The sequence below is a fragment of the Chanodichthys erythropterus genome, chromosome 9 (genome assembly GCF_024489055.1).
Source record: "Chanodichthys erythropterus isolate Z2021 chromosome 9, ASM2448905v1, whole genome shotgun sequence".
Taxonomy (NCBI): Eukaryota; Metazoa; Chordata; class Actinopteri; order Cypriniformes; family Xenocyprididae; genus Chanodichthys; species Chanodichthys erythropterus.
The window spans coordinates 29,093,157-29,112,132 of NC_090229.1; the positions used below are offsets into that span (position 1 = coordinate 29,093,157).

At 37.4% G+C, this 18,976-nt stretch overlaps 1 pseudogene; it reads left to right on the forward strand.

The window, feature by feature from the left end:
- The first annotated feature begins 7,746 nt into the window (after positions 1 to 7,746).
- Positions 7,747 to 9,239, forward strand: LOC137026473 (phosphatidate cytidylyltransferase 2 pseudogene; annotated as a pseudogene).
- Positions 9,240 to 18,976: the final 9,737 nt, after the last annotated feature.

Genomic DNA, 18,976 nt, shown 5'->3' on the forward strand with positions numbered 1-18,976 from the left:
ATGTTGACGAATTGTGTACACAGTGCTGCTTGTTCATGAACTGAATCAGATGTTGACGAATTGTGTTCACAGTGCTGCTTGTTCATGAACTGAATCAGATGTTGACGAATTGTGTACACAGTGCTGCTTGTTCATGAACTGAATCAGATGTTGACGAATTGTGTACACAGTGCTGCTTGTTCATGAACTGAATCAGATGTTGAAGAATTGTGTTCACAGTGCTGCTTGTTCATGAACTGAATCAGATGTTGACGAATTGTGTTCACAGTGCTGCTTGTTCATGAACTGAATCAGATGTTGACGAATTGTGTACACAGTGCTGCTTGTTCATGAACTGAATCAGATGTTGAAGAATTGTGTTCACAGTGCCGCTTGTTCATGAACTGAATCAGATGTTGACGAATTGTGTACACAGTGCTGCTTGTTCAATAACTGAATCAGATGTTGAAGAATTATGTACACAGTGCTGCTTGTTCATGAACTGAATCAGATGTTGAAGAGTTGTGTTCACAGTGGCATTGACATGCAAGCATTGTTTTTTGTTTCTTTTGTTTAAATGTGAAACAATAAATATTTTTTCAAAATACTGTTGTTGTTCAGGCATTTTTCATTTGGGCCAAGGGTGTGTATAAAGTGGCTAGATTAAGGTTTTGTTGAGGCTGACATGTGGAACCAAATGTTTGGTCCTGAATAGTACCAGAATAGGGCCAGCTATTGTCATACATTTGGCTGAGATATGGCTATGCCATGGGCCATATGTGGCCCGGGTTCTGGCAACCTGACCTGGTCCAGTCATGTACCGTAATTCACTGCTGTATTTGGGCCAAGTGAAAGTGGGTTGTGTGGCCCATCACTGGGCCAAACCAGTTTTGCTATGTGGGTATAGTTCCTGCATGCATCCCATTTAGCATGTAGTAATCGGCCGAGCTCGGCTGCCCCGCGGCGCCTGCGGCTCAGATTTGGCATCGGTGTGTGTTAACCAGGCCAATTGTGTCCCGCAGCTCACTCTGGGACATGTATATTTGTTACGGCTGTAAAGCACCGGGCCGATTCCTGTTCACTGTAACTGGCCCAACTCTGGCTATAGAGATCTGTGCCACTTCTGGCAATGACTCGGCTTACGTTCACTCACAGATGGTTACATAAGCAATAATTAAAATTGTCTTAAAATTGACTTTGTTTCCTGCTAGTATCTGATATGAATTAACTAACATTACACGTTTTATATAGCGAATTTGACGCGAGCAAAACAATGGATTATTTACCAAGATATATTAATGTATGGAGCCATGTCGAGAAAACAGTTCTGGTAAGCATCGACGCACATTTACATTTGTAGTATTTTTACTTAGCAGACGCTTATAAAACAACTTTCTAAAAACTTCACGTGACTGACGCGAACGCGGCTTTCTTGGCTTGCCTGAAAACGTTCGATATGCCACTACAGCTAATAAATGGACGAAATGTTTTCTATCTTTGAGCATTGATATGTGGATCTCGAGTGTTTATGCTGCATTAAACTGCATATAACTGCATTAAACGATCAACACTCCGATCTGCAAACAAAGAGCTGAGGAAGAGGATGATGGCAGTCCTGCATTCACGAGAAAGGACAGGTTTGTTTGTTTTTATTTTGCATGCTCATAGATTTATATAAATGCAATTGTAATAAGCAGTTGTTTTATTCCATGTTTCGTCAAAAGGTGAGTGAAGAGGATTTGTTTATACTGACATAGAAGATCATTGTTTTTAAATAATCTCAATTAACACATACGTTACTTACATAAGCTAGTTTCACTGCTTTTTTTGTTATGATTATAATGTACTGCAATCCTATGCAGAATCCATCTTCAGTTGCTAAATGTAAGCAGAATTTACTTTTACAGATTCTTATTCCTGCTAAATCATAGACAACACAAAACACAATCACAGCTTTTGTTGCTAACTAGCTGCTTCTTCACTCAGCATGTTAAGATGCACAGGAATTAGTGATTATTTCTCATGCCATAAATTGCTTTAAATATTTCTCTGTTTTGTAGTAATCAAGAGAAGTGTTATCATCGCTGAAGAAATGGCAGATTGTAATCCCCAGACACCGAGCAGTGCAAGCCCTGAAGAAATAACACCATAGACATCATCTTCTGACTGAACTAGCTAGAAGATGTTGGAGTCAATGAAAAAGCTGGTAAGTTCAAGTAAAGTTAGGCACATTCAATTAGACCATGTTACCTTTATTAATAGATACTTGTATACTATTTGCTCTTTACAGGTGGAATGTAAACCTGAGTAAACGCCACTACTTTAATGATAATTTTTAAGTTTACTGACCGATGTAAATTGCTGTCATCCATGTCACATCATTGCTCTAACTGACGTTACCTGAAGAATCCTTTCAGCGTAGCAGATATTCACAAGCGGCGAACTTAAGTAAAGCAAAACATTTATTTATTTATTTATTTTATGGTTATACACTTGTGTGGTTTTGGTTTTCTAGGTTTGTACAAAGTTACACCATATCACTGAAAACCACACACGTCAACAAGATTTCAGAGACTCTGCGTGACATTTTAAATGTTTATGATCTTAAAATTTGTCAACACTTACCACCTCCATCTCTGTCTTCGCTGTATATACAATTAAGTTGGCTTGCATGTTAAACATGTTAATTTTTGCTTGACTTTGAAGGGTGTGCATGATGTCACCATGAAACGCACTGGAGCCCTCCATGCTCCTCAGTACCTGTGTGAGGAGGACCCACAATTCTTCAAGATTTGAAATGTAAGCATGTATGTAATTGAATGTAATGGTCTACTTTTAGTCTACTGAGTGAAACTTACAGTTGGACCATCTACGCTTATTTCAGGAGGCGTTGGGAGAGCCAGACATCACTGCTTTTGTCAATGTGGTTAACGAAAGAACAAGTCCTTCAAGCACTGCAGTTGTGATAGAGGATGGTCTAAAGTTTTATAATAAAAGACTAATCTTCAAAAAAATCTTCAATTGTAAAGCTTATTTTATTTTTTTTTATTTTTTTTTAGGTTTTGTTGTTGTTTTTTTGTCTTTTGATATTATTATTTTTTTTAATGTAATGAAGTCCTGCAGAGGTGCCTGATCCTGTTCCTGGAGATCCACCTGCCTGCAGAGTTCAGCTAAGTTATTCAGCTCATTATTTTGCTAAGTACAACAGCAAAACTTTTTCCATTTACCAATGTATTTAAAACATTAAGTTTGTCTATACTTACTCAATTTTACACTCTATGTATAAGTAAATACCAGTGTATAATTTTTCAAAATGTGGTAAATTTTTACAATACTTGTATAACAACTGCTGTTATTTGATGTAATATAGTTTTGTAATTGTTTTGTAAATAAAATGTATTCATGCCAACCAGATCAACTGAGTTCTTCTCAAATGGGCATATAATTGCTTTTCATAATAATGTGATGTTTGTATAGATTTAAGTAAAGTTAAAGTTTATAAAAATTTATAATATTAAAATGTAAGTAAGCGTTTTGGCTGGGTATCAAATTTAAATGAAAAATGTATGAACAGTATGGTAGATGTATAAACGGGGATGGGCCGTTTCTGGCGCGCTGTGCGCATCTGCTACGGCCCGATACCGGCTTGATTGCTGCAGCGTCGGCATGGTAACGGTTGCCGCGTCTGGCCCGATTGATTCGGCCCGATACCGGCTTGATTCCGGCAGCGTCAGCATGGTAACGGCTGCCGCGTCTGGCCCGATTGATTCGGCCCGATACAGGCTTGATTCCGGCAGTGTAGGCATGGTAACGGCTGCCGCGTCATTTTGTGCAGATAAAACTCATAACATTAAATTTATGTAGTATAAATATCTGATTAATCTCATAAAGGATGTGTTTCGTTGAGGTAAATAACCTGCAGAGCTTTATTGTACTTATGATTATCTATAGCTTCAGCGCGAGCGCTCAAACAGCAGCACAAGATTGGGACTGTCTTCTTATACATGGCATTATAATACACTATTATTCTGACAGACTACTTAGTTATAGTTCATCTGTGCAAATTTTTATTTTGTATAAATATCTGGGCCTATCTTATATAGGGTGTTTTCCGTTGAGTTACGGGTTTTGATGGTCTTGGCTTCAATGTGCGCAGCTTATGTTTACTACTAATATTAAAACTTTCATATGAACACCCGTAAACTGAAGCGCTTTGCTAGAAGGTTAATTGACTCAACGGAACACATCCTAGGGTAATTCATATATATTTATACAAGATAAACATAATATTACAATTTATATTTGCACAAAATCATCCCAGATAGCAAAATACAATTGGGACAGTTCTTGTTAGATTCTCGCCTGCCGGAGACTTACCACTCGGCCCGCTTCCATCTGCTGCACTTGGACCGGATGCCTGGTGTACTCACTGCCCGATTCCGGCCTTTTGAGTCGCAAGGAGTTTGATGATGTAGGAATAGAAAATATAACACATTTATGATCAGAAAACCTATTATCCACTATCTCCAGATCTTAAAGAGAAATACCATATGACAACACAAGATCAAGAGTGTCCACTTTGATGGGTAGGAACATTTACATGATGATCTAGATTAAAGGCATTTATCAATGTAATAAACTCTTTAGCTAAAGAGTCTGCTGTGCAACACACATGTATGTTAAAATCTCCAAGAATTAACAATTTATCATACTTTGGTACAAATTCACCCAACAAATCTGCAAACTCATTTAAGAAGTCTGAGTTGTGTTTAGGAGGGCGATACAACAAGGCAATCAATTGGACTATTCAATTCAAGTGTAAACAGCTGCAGTTCAAAACTTCTGTAATCATTTTGTACTATTTGGTGGTGAGAAAGTTTGTTGTTAAAAATAGAAAGTAATCCGCCACCCTTGCCAGTTAAGCGAGGCGAATTTAAAAACAAACAGTTTGAATGTAAAAGTTCAGAGAAAGGGCTTGAACCACCGACAGAAAGCTATGGTTTCTGTAATAAATAAGCAGTTCAACTCATGTGCAGTAAAAAAAGTCTTTTATAATAAAAGTCTTATTTACTACAAATCTCGAATTAAGTAGCCCCAACCTTAAACGAAGCGGATTGTCCGTGTGCTCCTCCAACTGCCGCGCCTGCGGAAAAGTGCGAAGATGGCTGAAGCACACTCCTCAACGGTAGATACGGGGAGAGCCGCATACACCAGAGGTCACCGTAGCTGGGACCAGGGGATCATTCCACTCATATGATAAATCCATGGAACGCCAGTGAACAGAATAGTTGCTGACCAAACACCTCTCCCGAAGTTCCACGGGCCGCACACCAGACCGCAGAGCCAGGTAGGACTTCAGCCTAACAGCAGAGCCACCCCGTTTTCCGCATTTCTTCCTCTGTCTCTTCACCGGTAACGAGCAGGGCCATCGCCGTAAGAAACCAGGAATCGATGATAGGAAAGGAGGAGGTGGATAATATGAGCCATTTGAGGCATAGCCCAACAAATTGTTTGAAATGGTCTGCAGACTTAGGATAGTTGACTTGTCATAGACCAATATCGCACACTGCGTTACTTTCAAAATAAAACAAAATAAAATAAACAATACAAATACTAGCCTCCGAGACCGACGGCACACCATGTACACCAGTGCCATCTTTATTGTAAGGCACATTTAACTGTTTAAATTGACACTTCCTTTTAAAATCACAATGCTCATGGTGTTCAACACTCAAGTTGTTGAAAAAACTAACTATTAAACATGCCAGAAGCATCCATGCATGTGCACACTGACTGACAACTGAAAAAGTGGAAACCAAGAATGCTTTGTGTGAGAATGCCCCCACAAAATCATGTCGTAATTTAGAGCAAGCTTAAAGCTGCAGTCCGAAAGTTTTACCTCTTTGTCGCCATCTCAATTTGAAACCTGCAATTGCAGTTGTTTGCAGAATTATCATCTTTACGTGGGTTGTGCATCGACTCGACTCGACTCCTCAGCGCGGATGAATCTAATGTTTGCTATCAATCACCACACCGGTGTGGATACTGTACTTCAGAATAACAGATTGTAGTCTTGAAGTATGACCAAAGTAAGAATTTTCACCGGAAAATGTCATCTGAACAAGTAACATGTCTGCCACTTTTGTTCTGACCAACTGAGAAAAAAAGCATTACAATAAATTGTGCTACCAATGGTGATTAAATATAATGATCGCTTAGCTCAGATCACATCGAACCGTGTAAATTATTATACTTTGTTCTCAAATTGTTAATGTAAACAACGTCACCATTGTGTGACTATTTTGTGTGCATTAGCATTACCTGTAGTTTTCAATTTCTGTACAGTCTAATTTCTAACGTTAATTTGTCATACCATACAATCAGCCATCCAAATGATAGGCTAAGTTTAATTATTGCAGCTGCTGTGAGAAAAGGCTATAAATGATCTGCCTCACATGCGATGTAGCCTGCTGGGACCCGTTCTTTATGTATACAGATGTGACACAATGACGCAAAGACAATCTGCGAAAAGTTCCAGTCTCTGCTTTGTCAGACTGTTGACGTCCCACAAGCTTTGGATAATCCAACAGAGGACACTGTGGCACCTCAGTCAAGCCAACTGAAGGATAATGAGGAAAAAAATAGGTTAGTTTGCTACGGTTGTGGCTAGAAGGGATAAAGCAACGGCTAGAAGTGAAGAAAAATCTAACGATAAAACAACAATAAACTAATTTGCTACTTATCAGATTGTGTTTTATTAACGTCTACACCTAACCCAACCCTGAGTCTACCCTTACAATAATGCAAATACAGTAATTAAATGATACAATTTTGATGTGCACATGCCCAGTGGCTGTAGCTGTATCCCTTCTAGTCTTTACAGTTTGCTACCACAACTCTAACATAACATGTTTGATACAAGTTCTATTTTTACTCCGACACAAAACAATCAGCAGTTTGTTGGTGTATACTTTAAATGACTAATGTGAACTTTCAGTGTAGTTCATAACATGTAAATTAACTTTTTTTTTTTTTTTTTTTACATTCAACAAGATTTTGTTTAAATTTAAAGCATATATATACAAATGAAATTGTATTTTACACTGAGAAAAACATTTTTATTACATAAATAGGCAAAAGCTCAGCTATTCAATGTAGTATCTCAATTGAATATCAAATGAATATTGTTTCAAGAGTTTTAGATGGAGAAGTATGTCACCCTACAGTACACTGCTGTCACTGCTTGACATTTCATGTCAACAACTCTTATTTTCCTTTGAACAGACGTCAATGCCTGCAGTGACAAATTTAGCATTCAGTGAAGAAGGCTTTGGAATCATTTATGTAGTGATTCACTTGGATGATGGCCTAAAGGTGAGGTTTCATATCTTTTTTACTTAAAGGAACACTCCACTTTTTTTGAAAATAGGCTCATTTTCCAACTCCCCTTAAGTTAAACAGTTGAGTTTTACCGTTTTCAAATCCATTCAGCCAATCTCCGGGTCTGGCGGTACCACTTTTAGCATAGCTTAGCATAGTTCATTGAATCTGATTAGACCGTTAGCATCTCGCTCAAAAATGACCAAAGAGTTTTGATATTTTTCCTATTTAAAACTTGACTCTTCAATAGTTACATCGTATACTAAGACCGACGACGGAAAATGAAAAGTTGAGATTTTTCTAGGCTGATACAGCTAGGAACTATTCTCTCATTCCAGCATAATAATCAAGGAACTTTGCTACCGTACCATGGGTGCAGCAGGCGCAATGATATTACGCAGCATCTCTCACAAATGTCTTCATGGTTGCAAGCCACACTCCCTGTGCAAGCAGGGGGACACAGACTCTGGAGTGTCTGAAGTTCCTATTCCTGCCGATGATACAACAGAGGTTCTCAACAAAACCCTCTCAGGCCTTTCCTTACGATTGAAGAACTGGTGGGAGAGATACTTATAGGAGATTCTCACTCCGGCAATGACCCCCTCCTTCTTCTTCATCTTTATTGTTTATCTGGGTCCGATGGTGCTGATGATGATGATGATGCCGTTTCTGATCAAGTGTTTCCATCAGATCATCACAACTGGTTACACAGTGTATCACTGTTACCACATACCATGGTACAGCTAAGCTTGTACTTCCTGCTGTGTGTGCTACTTCTTCTATGAGGAAAAGATCACAGATTATTTTTTCACTCTGGTGCAGAGGGAAGGGTCTGTGCACATGCTCAGCAAATACCATCACTTCATTCCCTTTGCCCTGAACCTTGTAGTGTTCTGCATGGTTGTTTCGAGTCTGGTGAAGAAGTGCTATTGCCTGCTGTTCTGCATGTTCATCTGAACTCATTTGACCCTGCTGACAGTGGTGATTCACTCAGACTTAATCATTCAAAACCTGTTTGAGGAGATGATCTGGTCCATAGCTCCCATCTCGTTTTATTTGTAATAACATAATTGATTACATGTTTGGATTAATTCGCAACCCTGGTTAAGTTTTTTCTTAAGACATGGGAAATACTACTTTACATGGCTACAGCTTACTCCTACTCTGTGTGTCCGACAACCACTCCAACAGTTTCACAGTGGACTGTGAGCCATCTGACCTCTTCCAGCTTCAGGACTATGGCCTTGTTTCATAATGGTGGTGTAACCAACACACGACGAAGGAGATAAGAGTAAAACAAGTCTTTACTTGATAATCCACAGAGAGAATACAGAAATCCAGAATCAGAACATATACCAACACATTACTTACTCAAAACAAGACCTGACAAAGACACATAGACAGAACTGAACTGATATACACACACAAATTAACTCAAATGACTAACAGCTGTGATGATGATGATTAGTGTCCATGGAAACAGATTTTCGCAGGAAACTCAAACAAAGAAGCACGTGACAGAAGAAAAACAAACAATCTGACAGTTCATGTTGTGTATGGATGTGACAGGCCTACCATCTGCAGATTATTATGGGCTGGACCACAGTAAAGCTATACCCATTCAAGATCCACAGCATCGCTCTGCCTCCATCACGGAACCACTTGATGGCTTTTCCGCCAGTGCCTTTAAAAGACAAAGGGAGGTAAGGGTTATCATCAGGGGTGTACATAACTTTTTGGTCTGGTTCTCAAGGGAGCACCTGGAGATGCTGCTTGATACTCACACTTTACGCAGCACTCTTAACCTACAAGTTGCCGTCATCACTTTCCTCATGACTGCTCTCCTCACTATCTTCTTTGCTCTCGAACATGGTAGATGATGATGTTTTGTTTTTATTTTTATTAACACTAATGACACAGACAACAGCAGGAATATTAGACTGTTGTCACTTTAAGAAAACTGGATGACCAGTAATTTCCTACTACTGAATTCAGAAAAAAACAGAGATTCTAATTTTTGGACTGAAAACTTCTTCACGCAATAATCTAGAATACTGTCTAACACTTGATCGCTGCTCTGTTAAGTCTTCGTCGTCAGCTAGGAACCTGGGTGTGCTCTTTGATACCAATCTTTCATTTGAAGGCCATGTTACTAGCATCTGTAAAACTGCATTCTTCCATCTTAAAAATATATCTAAACTACGACATATGCTCTCTATGAAAAATGCAGAACAGTTAGTTCATGCGTTCATGACCTCAAGGCTAGATTACTGTAACGCTTTACTGGGTGGTTGTTCATACCGATTGATAAATAAACTACAGCTCGTACAAAATGCAGCAGCTAGAGTTCTTACTAGAACTAGGAAGTATGACCATATTAGCCCAGTTCTGTCATCACTGCATTGGCTTCCTGTTAAACATCGTATAGATTTTACTATATTTTGCTAATTACTTACAAAGCACTAAATGGTTTAGCTCCCCAGTACCTAAGCGAGCTCTTAATGCATTATAGTCCTTCACGTTTATTGCGATCTCAGAATTCAGGCCAGCTGATAATACCTAGAATATCAAAAATCAACCACAGGTGGTAGATCCTTTTCCTATTTGGCACCTAAACTCTGGAACAATCTTCCTAGCATTGTTTGGGATGCAGACACACTCTGTCAGTTTAAATCTAGACTAAAAGTGCATCTCTTTAATCTGGCATACACATAACACATTATCAATTTATATTTTCAAATCTGTTAAAGGATTATTAGGCTGCATAAATTAGGTCAGCCGGAACTGGGAACACTTCTTATAACACCAGATGTACTCTTTACATCAGAAAAAGAATGGCATCTACGTTAATATTAGTCTTTCTGTTTATCCAGAGGTTTACCGTAGTCAACCGGATCTGGGCCATATCCAGCTGAGACCAAGGACTGGCGATATGACGCGACCACAACGCAGCCCTGAAGTATCAGCAGAGATCGAGTCAACTAGATCATCCACTGTGAAGGCCTCATCGACATGACAGCCAGTAGCATAGTTCCTCAACAAACCGTCCATACCGGCGTGATGAATACGATCCTCAACTGGATGGAACTGAAATAAATACTTTGACTGTTGCGATCCTATCAGACTTATGATAGCAACCTGATTCGTAACAAAGCACTGTTCGCTAGAGGAGAACTGGACCCCCGACTAAGCCTGGTTTCTCCCAAGGTTTTTTTCTCCATTTTAACACCTATTTGCCACTTGTTTGCCACCTGATGTCACCTGATAGGAGTTTGGGTTCCTTGCCGCTGTCGCCTTTGGCTTGCTTAGTTGGGGACACTTGACATTTGACTTGACATTTGATATTCAACAGTATTCTTGACATTTATTCAACAGTGCTTCTGATCTGCCTGCATTGACACTATTCTTTAAGAGCTGCTGTGCAGCCAAAATGTATGTACCAGTTATCAATGTAAAGCTGCTTTGACACAATCTGCATTGTAAAAAGCGCTATATAAATAAAGGTGACTTGACTTGACTAAGACTGAATGCACGTAACGAAAATATGCTGACACACATCCAGTTTCTTTCTCAACCTTACACCTTACAATCATTTGAATGTGTAAATTGGCAAGGCAAAACACATCCAAATGATAAAATTTCAAATCACGTGCATGCCAAATCATGGGGCCTGGTCTGTAAGGATCATGGATCAACTGCGATCCGTTGCACCCCTAATAATTTTTTCTGGTACTCATCATTCATTTTTACCATGCATGCGCACAAGTTATGTGCACACCTGGTCATTATGAATGAGGACCCAGATACAGAGGCATTCAAGTCAACTAGTTAACTGATAGACAAGATGATAGTGTACTGCAAAAAATCAAGAGAACAGAAAGACAGGCTGCAGAGCTGGCAGACCACCCAGAAGAAGGAGAAGAGGTGGAGCACAAGTGATCCCCGCCCATGAGATGACCAGAAGAGCGACGGAGGGCAGTGCGAGGAACAAGAGGTCTCAGAGTCCTGCTGGAGAGAACAATCTTGCACTTCGGATAAATTGTGAAACAAATAGTTGCAATTACCTTTTTATTATGTGGTGGAAACAAGCTTCCATATGTTTAAATATGTTTAGATTAAGTAAGAAGTGTGTCATCCACTAGATCTTTAGGGTAATTTAATTGTACTTTAATTTAATTTAAAATACACGTTTTCACATTTCCAATATCATATCAGCTCATTATTAATTTATTACCAGTACTCTACAAGGGACAGCTTGTAGTGCTGCTTAATCACAGTATCTCTGGAAGAGAAAAAAAAGTTTGTTTAATTTTGCATTTATATTAAAAACGAAACAAAACACTGATTAACATTTTTGTACTTTTTGTTTGAAAATATAATTTGCTTTTATTTTTTTCCCCCAAACAAATTAGTGGCTAGGACTTGGGTGAAAAGAGAAATGCCCATGACACAACAAACAACAATACACAGGCCTAAAAGGATAATTTTTTAGGCAAGAGCCCAGAACCAGCGACACAGTATATGTAGGTCAATTCGATCAAAGATCTGCACAATAGGCTACCCCTTTTATTTTAAAATGTGTTAAAAAGAAAAGAAAAGAAAAAAAGAAAAGAAAAGTAATACATTTGTAAACTGTAAAATGTTGGTCAAATAGTTGGTCAACCAAGTATAAAATTATACTTTTACACTTGCTCAAGTGCCACTTAAACACCAGATGGTGCTGTTGTAGTGCAAGTTATTGTACTAAAGCTCAATCATGTAATCAAATATCCTAGTCTGGAGCTTCTCCAAGAAAGCCCACCTTCATCTCATCTGTCATATACTAATCATATACTAACACACACACACACACACACACACACACACACACACACACATATATATATATATATATATATATATATATATATATATATATATATATATATATATATATATATATATATATGATCTAGTTTGATGCCCTTATTTAAGATTTTATTTCCATCTGTATGAAAAGGTATTGAAATTAAGCTTCTTGTCTGAAAACAAAAAGGACTCACTTCAGCTTCACCTCATTACATTTGAGTCAACCTAAATCAAAATGTCAGCTTGAGTAATAAATAAAGTTGATTTTGCTTTATTAGACAGAAAAAGACAGTTTTAGAGAGCCGTGTAATCAGAAAATCTTTTAATATTGCATGTTTGTTTTCACAATCACAAGCTCAGGGGTCATGGACAGTGTTCAGTACTGTGTCGACAAATGGAAAAAAGAGAGATGAGCTCTGATGTGTTTGGGTTGGTCTTAATGCCTCATTAGAGAAACTTCTGTTTTCAAAGATGATTTTTCACTGACTGTCCCAGAAATGTTCGTTCCCTACTCAGGACCTCCACAACCACCAAGTTCCTTCTCCCAGACTCTTTGAAGTGAAGCATCTTTTGTATAAGGTCAGGGTTGAAGACAGGAAGATGGGTTATCATAGATGACAGGAAACCTTTATAAGAGGGCTAAAATTGGAGCTAGAACAGGATCCTATCAATGGAGATTGAGTCATGTGGTAGAGATGATCCTGGATATGGGGGAGCACCACAAAGTAGATGTGGCATGTAGTCACAGTGAAGAATGTTTAATGAAGGTATTATCTCCATGCCACTGTAATGATCAAAAAATAAACTTGATAATGAAATGTTGAAATATAGTGCCATTGTGAAATTTTCGATTCACTGTTGTGTGAACTGTCTAATTAATAACCTCTTTGCTTATCCTTAACATTGATTTTAACACTGTTGTTGTCAGAGGATCACAATACATAATCTGTCTGCAGAAACACACCTCATTTACAATGTTATATACAGACCCTTTTTTGTTTGTTTGTTAGTTTGTTTGTTTTGGCTAATTCACCCTTGTGAAAAATAAGTACACGTTAGCATACTTTTATTAATAGAGGAAAATAGAGTTAATATGGAAATAATATACTTTAAAATAATATACTGAAGTATGAATTTATGTAATGTTTTCAGGACATTTAATTGCATTATTTACAATTAAATTAAATGTATTATAGTTTATATTTATCTTAAATGCAATTAGTTGAAGTTAAGAGTGCTTTTTTGACCCACTAAAGTAGGACCAAATACATCTTAATATGAAATTTCTAATCAGTTCAATTTTTTTTTTTTTTTTTTTTTATAAATATGGTTAAAATGTACTGCCAGACATACAAAAAAGCATTTATGGTAAACTAAAATATGCTTTAATGAAACTTATACATGTTAGGCTATGTATTTGTACACATGCAATACACATGAAATCAAAATCGACTATTTACTTTGTTAGTGCATATTACTAGTCTTGTGGTGAACAATTAATCCGTGCAAGTTAAAACACAGAACAAATTGGTTGTCGTGGTAATCTTTAATCAAAATCTGAAAAGTTACTTTGGTCTGGAATGGCGTTCCTTTTCTGATAACGTCAGTTTGACAGCTTGGGTTGAAAATGCGTAAACCACTCCTCTGCAACCGTGTGTCTGCTATGAGCGAGATATGGAGAGGAGGAGCGCCAAAGTAAAACTCTGCCCTCTATTCAATATTCCGTTTCACTTGGAAATACATCACAACACTGGAGAAAAGTCGTTTGCAACTTCCGGTTCATGCAGACTACACATTTGTAATAATAGATGCAATTAAGTACATTTAAGTGATCTTTTTGTCAAATTTTATCAACTTAAAAGTTTTAATATACATTTTAAATCATTAATATTTAATAATGTAATTAAATCAGTGGCCTCAAAATTTCAAAGTTAAGAAAATCTAAGTTTAAGTAAGTAGAACTAGAAGGTCTGCAACGACGGGCCCCAAAGAACTCATAGGTTTCGGGTTGGGTTCGGGTTAAGTTTTCATGAATAGCTTCGGGTTCGGTTCGGGTTTGGGTCTGTAACTGAGAAAAACTATATAGACTGTTATAGTCCCTATAAGTCTTGTGTGCCGTCTTCTGTGTTGTGCTCGAAAGAGCAGGCGAGAGTGGGAGCACATTTATAATTCACATATTAACTGTTTTGCGCATGTGATCCCGTTCTTGCGCGCTCTTTCGGCACACAACACTCAAACCTCTGACTCAAACTTATTACAGTGCCAAATGATGCAGGGAAAGCAGCACAACAAATTCCACCGAAAAACAAGTGACACAGGAGATAGCACAATTATACACAAGCCATTAAAATTACTACGCAATAATGTGTGCGCAGAGTGAACGACTGTAAACTGAGAGCAGCCACAAATCAAATAGCTGCGCTGCCGTCTCTGTCTCAGAAATCAGAGCTTTGTCAAGAGTAGGCCTAGGTCTACTGTAAAATAATACATCATTTGATATGTATATTTAAATGTTTTAAACATTTTATGATATCATAGATGAATAAACTCTATGAATGAAATGAGTTAAGCACGTTCGTAAATCAAATAGCCACGTTTTTCTTGCATCTCTCAGAAATAAGCTTTGTCAAGAGCAGATTACTATCACCTAAAACACTACATCATACATATTTTGTATTATTTTATTTGATATGTGTATTTAAATGTTTAAAATATTGTACAATATGATCAGCTACATGACTGAGTGCAAACTATATGAATAAAAATGAAGCGCCATAGCATGTCAAATGGCTTTCTACTAAGCCTGATGTTTCACAGAACTGGCAGATTTTTATTTTACTCAAAACATTTTAATTGTTCTTAACTTGAAATGTTTGAGTACACTAATTCATACATTTAACTTAAAATTTTCACGTAACCTCAATGTGAACACTTATATTAATGGAAACTTAGTGAGCTATAACAAGTTAATTAAAAAATGCTAACTTGCTAATTTGTTAACAAGTTAACAATAATATAAAACACTTGCTGAATGAGTTCAGGCAATATAAAACATTAACAAACTTGCTCTCAAACCAAGCCACATGCACCACTTGTCACATTGATGGTAACTCTCCAAAAACCAACATTAACAGAAACTCTTCAAAATTAGCATAAAACATCCTACTAAACACACTACTAAATCTCACACTTAAGATTAATATTGCACAAAAACATTATATAACACTTGATTTTAGAATTTACTCTCCCTTTCGGGTGCCATGGGCAAAGCATGCTGGGAAATAGAAATTCCAGCCCAGTTTCAGTTAACTGGGCAGTTCAGTTAAATTTAGTTAATCTAAATGAAAAGAAATAAGTTCATACAACTCGAAACAATGAAACAGTTCAGTTTACTTAAAATATATCCATTCTGTGGACTAGAAAAATAAAGTGCTAAAAGGTTATTTTTACCAAACTAATTTGTATAATTTAAGTTTGCCCTACTCAAACCAAAAAAGGCGCCTTTGATTTTATTTTCCTCTAAACCACTAGGTGGCACAAAAACTTGCTGTAGTGCTTTCCTAAATACCTGCTTTTCAAAATGCATGTGTACATTTGTCTGATCCTTGACGCGATCGCGGGCAGCAACGCAAAGTTGATTCTGAGGTAGTTTGATCTAATTTTTTATGTTTTTTAAAATATTTTTTGATTTAAGTAGCAAATGAGAATCCATTAAATTAATGTTTATATTTTCAGACAAAGGACTTCTTAATGATTTTCAGTTTTGTTCAAGGTAATTAACCTTGACAAAGGCTTTTTACCGAAACATTGGTGAATAAACTGTTTGCAAGTGAGTGTGCAGTCATATTTTTCATATATGTTTGGATTTATCCTTCTGGATTTGCACCTCAGACGGAGTGCATTCGTTTTTTCTTTTATAACAAGGTAATTAAAGCAACAGTTTCTCAATAACAGAAGAATATGTGAAAGTATGGTATTTGGGATAAAGAGAGCACCTGCTGTTGGGGCAAAAGGCACAATAATAAACATGATAATGAAGCGCTGGCTGACTTTTCCATTTGTTGACATAACATGGTTAGATTCAGAAGGTAAATATAATATATCAAATTGTGTATCTACCTTAGAGATAATACCCATATTTATAACGAAGCAATCATATTTAAAAATATGATATTAATCCTGTAATAATAAAATATCACTTGTTGTTACTTTTGTAAATCTATATTAAATATTATGGGATCTCCTTCAATGCTTTCAGAATCTTTACTTTTTAAAATAATTTTGTTTCCGTATTTAAAAAAAAATATATTTTTATATGAACATATTTGTCACAGAAACGCCAGGCTCCACCGTCACCCAATCACAGCCCACCCCGTCACCTGAATACTAATCACGCACACCTGCACGTCATCAGCACACTCATCACTGGCAGTATAAAGGACTCTCATTCACACACGATCATTGTCCGGTCTCATTAGCATCTTACCTGTATGCTCACCTCAAGGACTCCGTTGGATTACTTACCTGTCTCCAGTGTGTCTCCTGTTCTCCTCCTGTGTGCTTTGTCTTCGTGTGTGAACTCCAGCTCCGTTATTGTGTCTGGATACCTGCATTCTGCCATCATCCTTCACCTACAAAACAAAGGACAGTATTACCATTACATTTATCACCATTCACCTGAAGATTTACCATTCACTCACCTGCATAACTGTTGTTCATCTGGTTGTGAAACAACACCTTACTATTATACAACCTGTGTCTCTGCCCTTCTATGATTGTAACAATATTTTAATGACAGTATACAGGTGCTGGTCATATAATTAGAATATAATCAAAAAGTTGATTGATTTCACTAATTCCATTCAAAAAGTGAAAATTGTACATTATATTCATTCAGACTGATATATTTCAAATGCTTATTTCTTTTAATTTTGATGATTATAACAACTAAGGAAAATCCCAAATTCAGTATCTCAGAAAATTAGAATATTACTTAAGACCAATACAAATAAAGGATTTTTAGAAATCTTGGCCAACTGAAGAGTATGAACATGAGAAGTATGAGCATGTACGGCACTCAATACATAGTTGGGGCTCCTTTTGCCTGAATTGCTGCAGCAATGCGGCGTGGCATGGAGTCGATCAGTCTGTGGCACTGCTCATGTGTTATGAGAGCTCTTCTGCATTGTTGGGTCTGGCATATCGCATCTTCCTCTTCACAATACCCCATAGATTTTCTATGGGGTTAAGGTCAGGCGAGATTGCTGGCCAATTAAGAACAGGGATACCATGGTCCTTATACCAGGTACTGGTAGCTTTGGCACTGTGTGCAGGTGCCAAGTCCTGTTGGAAAATGAAATCTGCATCTCCAAAAATTTGATCAGCAGCAGGAAGCATGAAGTGCTCTAAAACTTCCTGGTATATGGCTGCATTGAACTTGGACCTCAGAAAACACAGTGGACCAACACCAGCAGATGACATGGCACCCCAAACCATCACTGACTGTGGAAACTTTACACTGGACCTCAAGCAATGTGGATTGTGTGCCTCTCCTCTCTTCCTCCAGACTCTGGGACCCTGATTTCCAAAGGAAATGCAAAATTTACTTTCATCAAAGAACATAACTTTGGACCACTCCGCAGCAGTCCAGTCCTTTTTGTCTTTAGCCCAGGCGAGACGCTTCTGACGCTGTCTGTTGTTCAAGAGTGGCTTGACACAAGGAATGCGACAGCTGAAACCCATGTCTTGCATACGTCTGTGCGTAGTGGTTCTTGAAGCACTGACTCCAGCTGCAGTCCACTCTTTGTGAATCTCCCCCACATTTTTGAATGGGTTTTGTTTCACAATCCTCTCCAGGCTGTGGTTATCCCTATTGCTTGTACGCCTTTTTTTTTTTTTTCTACCACATATTTTCCTTCCCTTCCCCTCTTTTAATGTGCTTGGACACAGAGCTCTGTGAACAGCCAACCTCTTTTGCAATGACCTTTTGTGTCTTGCCCTCCTTATGCAAGGTGTCAATGGTCGTCTTTTGGACAACTGTCAAGTCAGCAGTCTTCCCCATGATTGTGTAGCCTACAGAACTAGACTGAGAGACCATTTAAAGGCCTTTGCAGGTGTTTTGAGTTAATTAGCTGATTAGAGTGTGGCACCAGGTGTCTTCAATATTGAACCTTTTCACAATATTCTAATTTTCTGAGATACTGAATTTGGGATTTGTCTTAATTGTCAGCTAAAATCATCAAATTTAAAAGAAATAAACATTTGAAATATATCAGTCTGTGTGTAATGAATGAATATAATATACAAGTTTCACTTTTTGAATGGAATTAGTGAAATAAATCAACTTTTTGATGATATTCTAATTCTAATTATATGACCAGCACCTGTATTTATTGAGCAAAAAATAATTATTTTATCTAGAAAAATAAACAGAAAATATTACAAACTTTGCTTCTGAACAAGTATTAACCTAGACACTATTAAAAACATATTATTTTACCTAAAGTATTGATATGAATACTGTGTGCGTTTTACCCCATGCTGGGGACCCCGTTTGTGGTAAAAACCTCAGATATTTATAAGATTTTTAAACAAAATTAACCACTTTTATGATTTATTTTCACACAAAATTTGTTTCTCTATCAATGTTCAATACAAACAGAGATATTTTTTCAACAATCATACACTTTGAGAGTAGTGAAAAGCACATTTTTTCTTAAGGTGTGCCTTTAAGGCCTGTACACACCGGGACGAATATCGCATGCGTTTA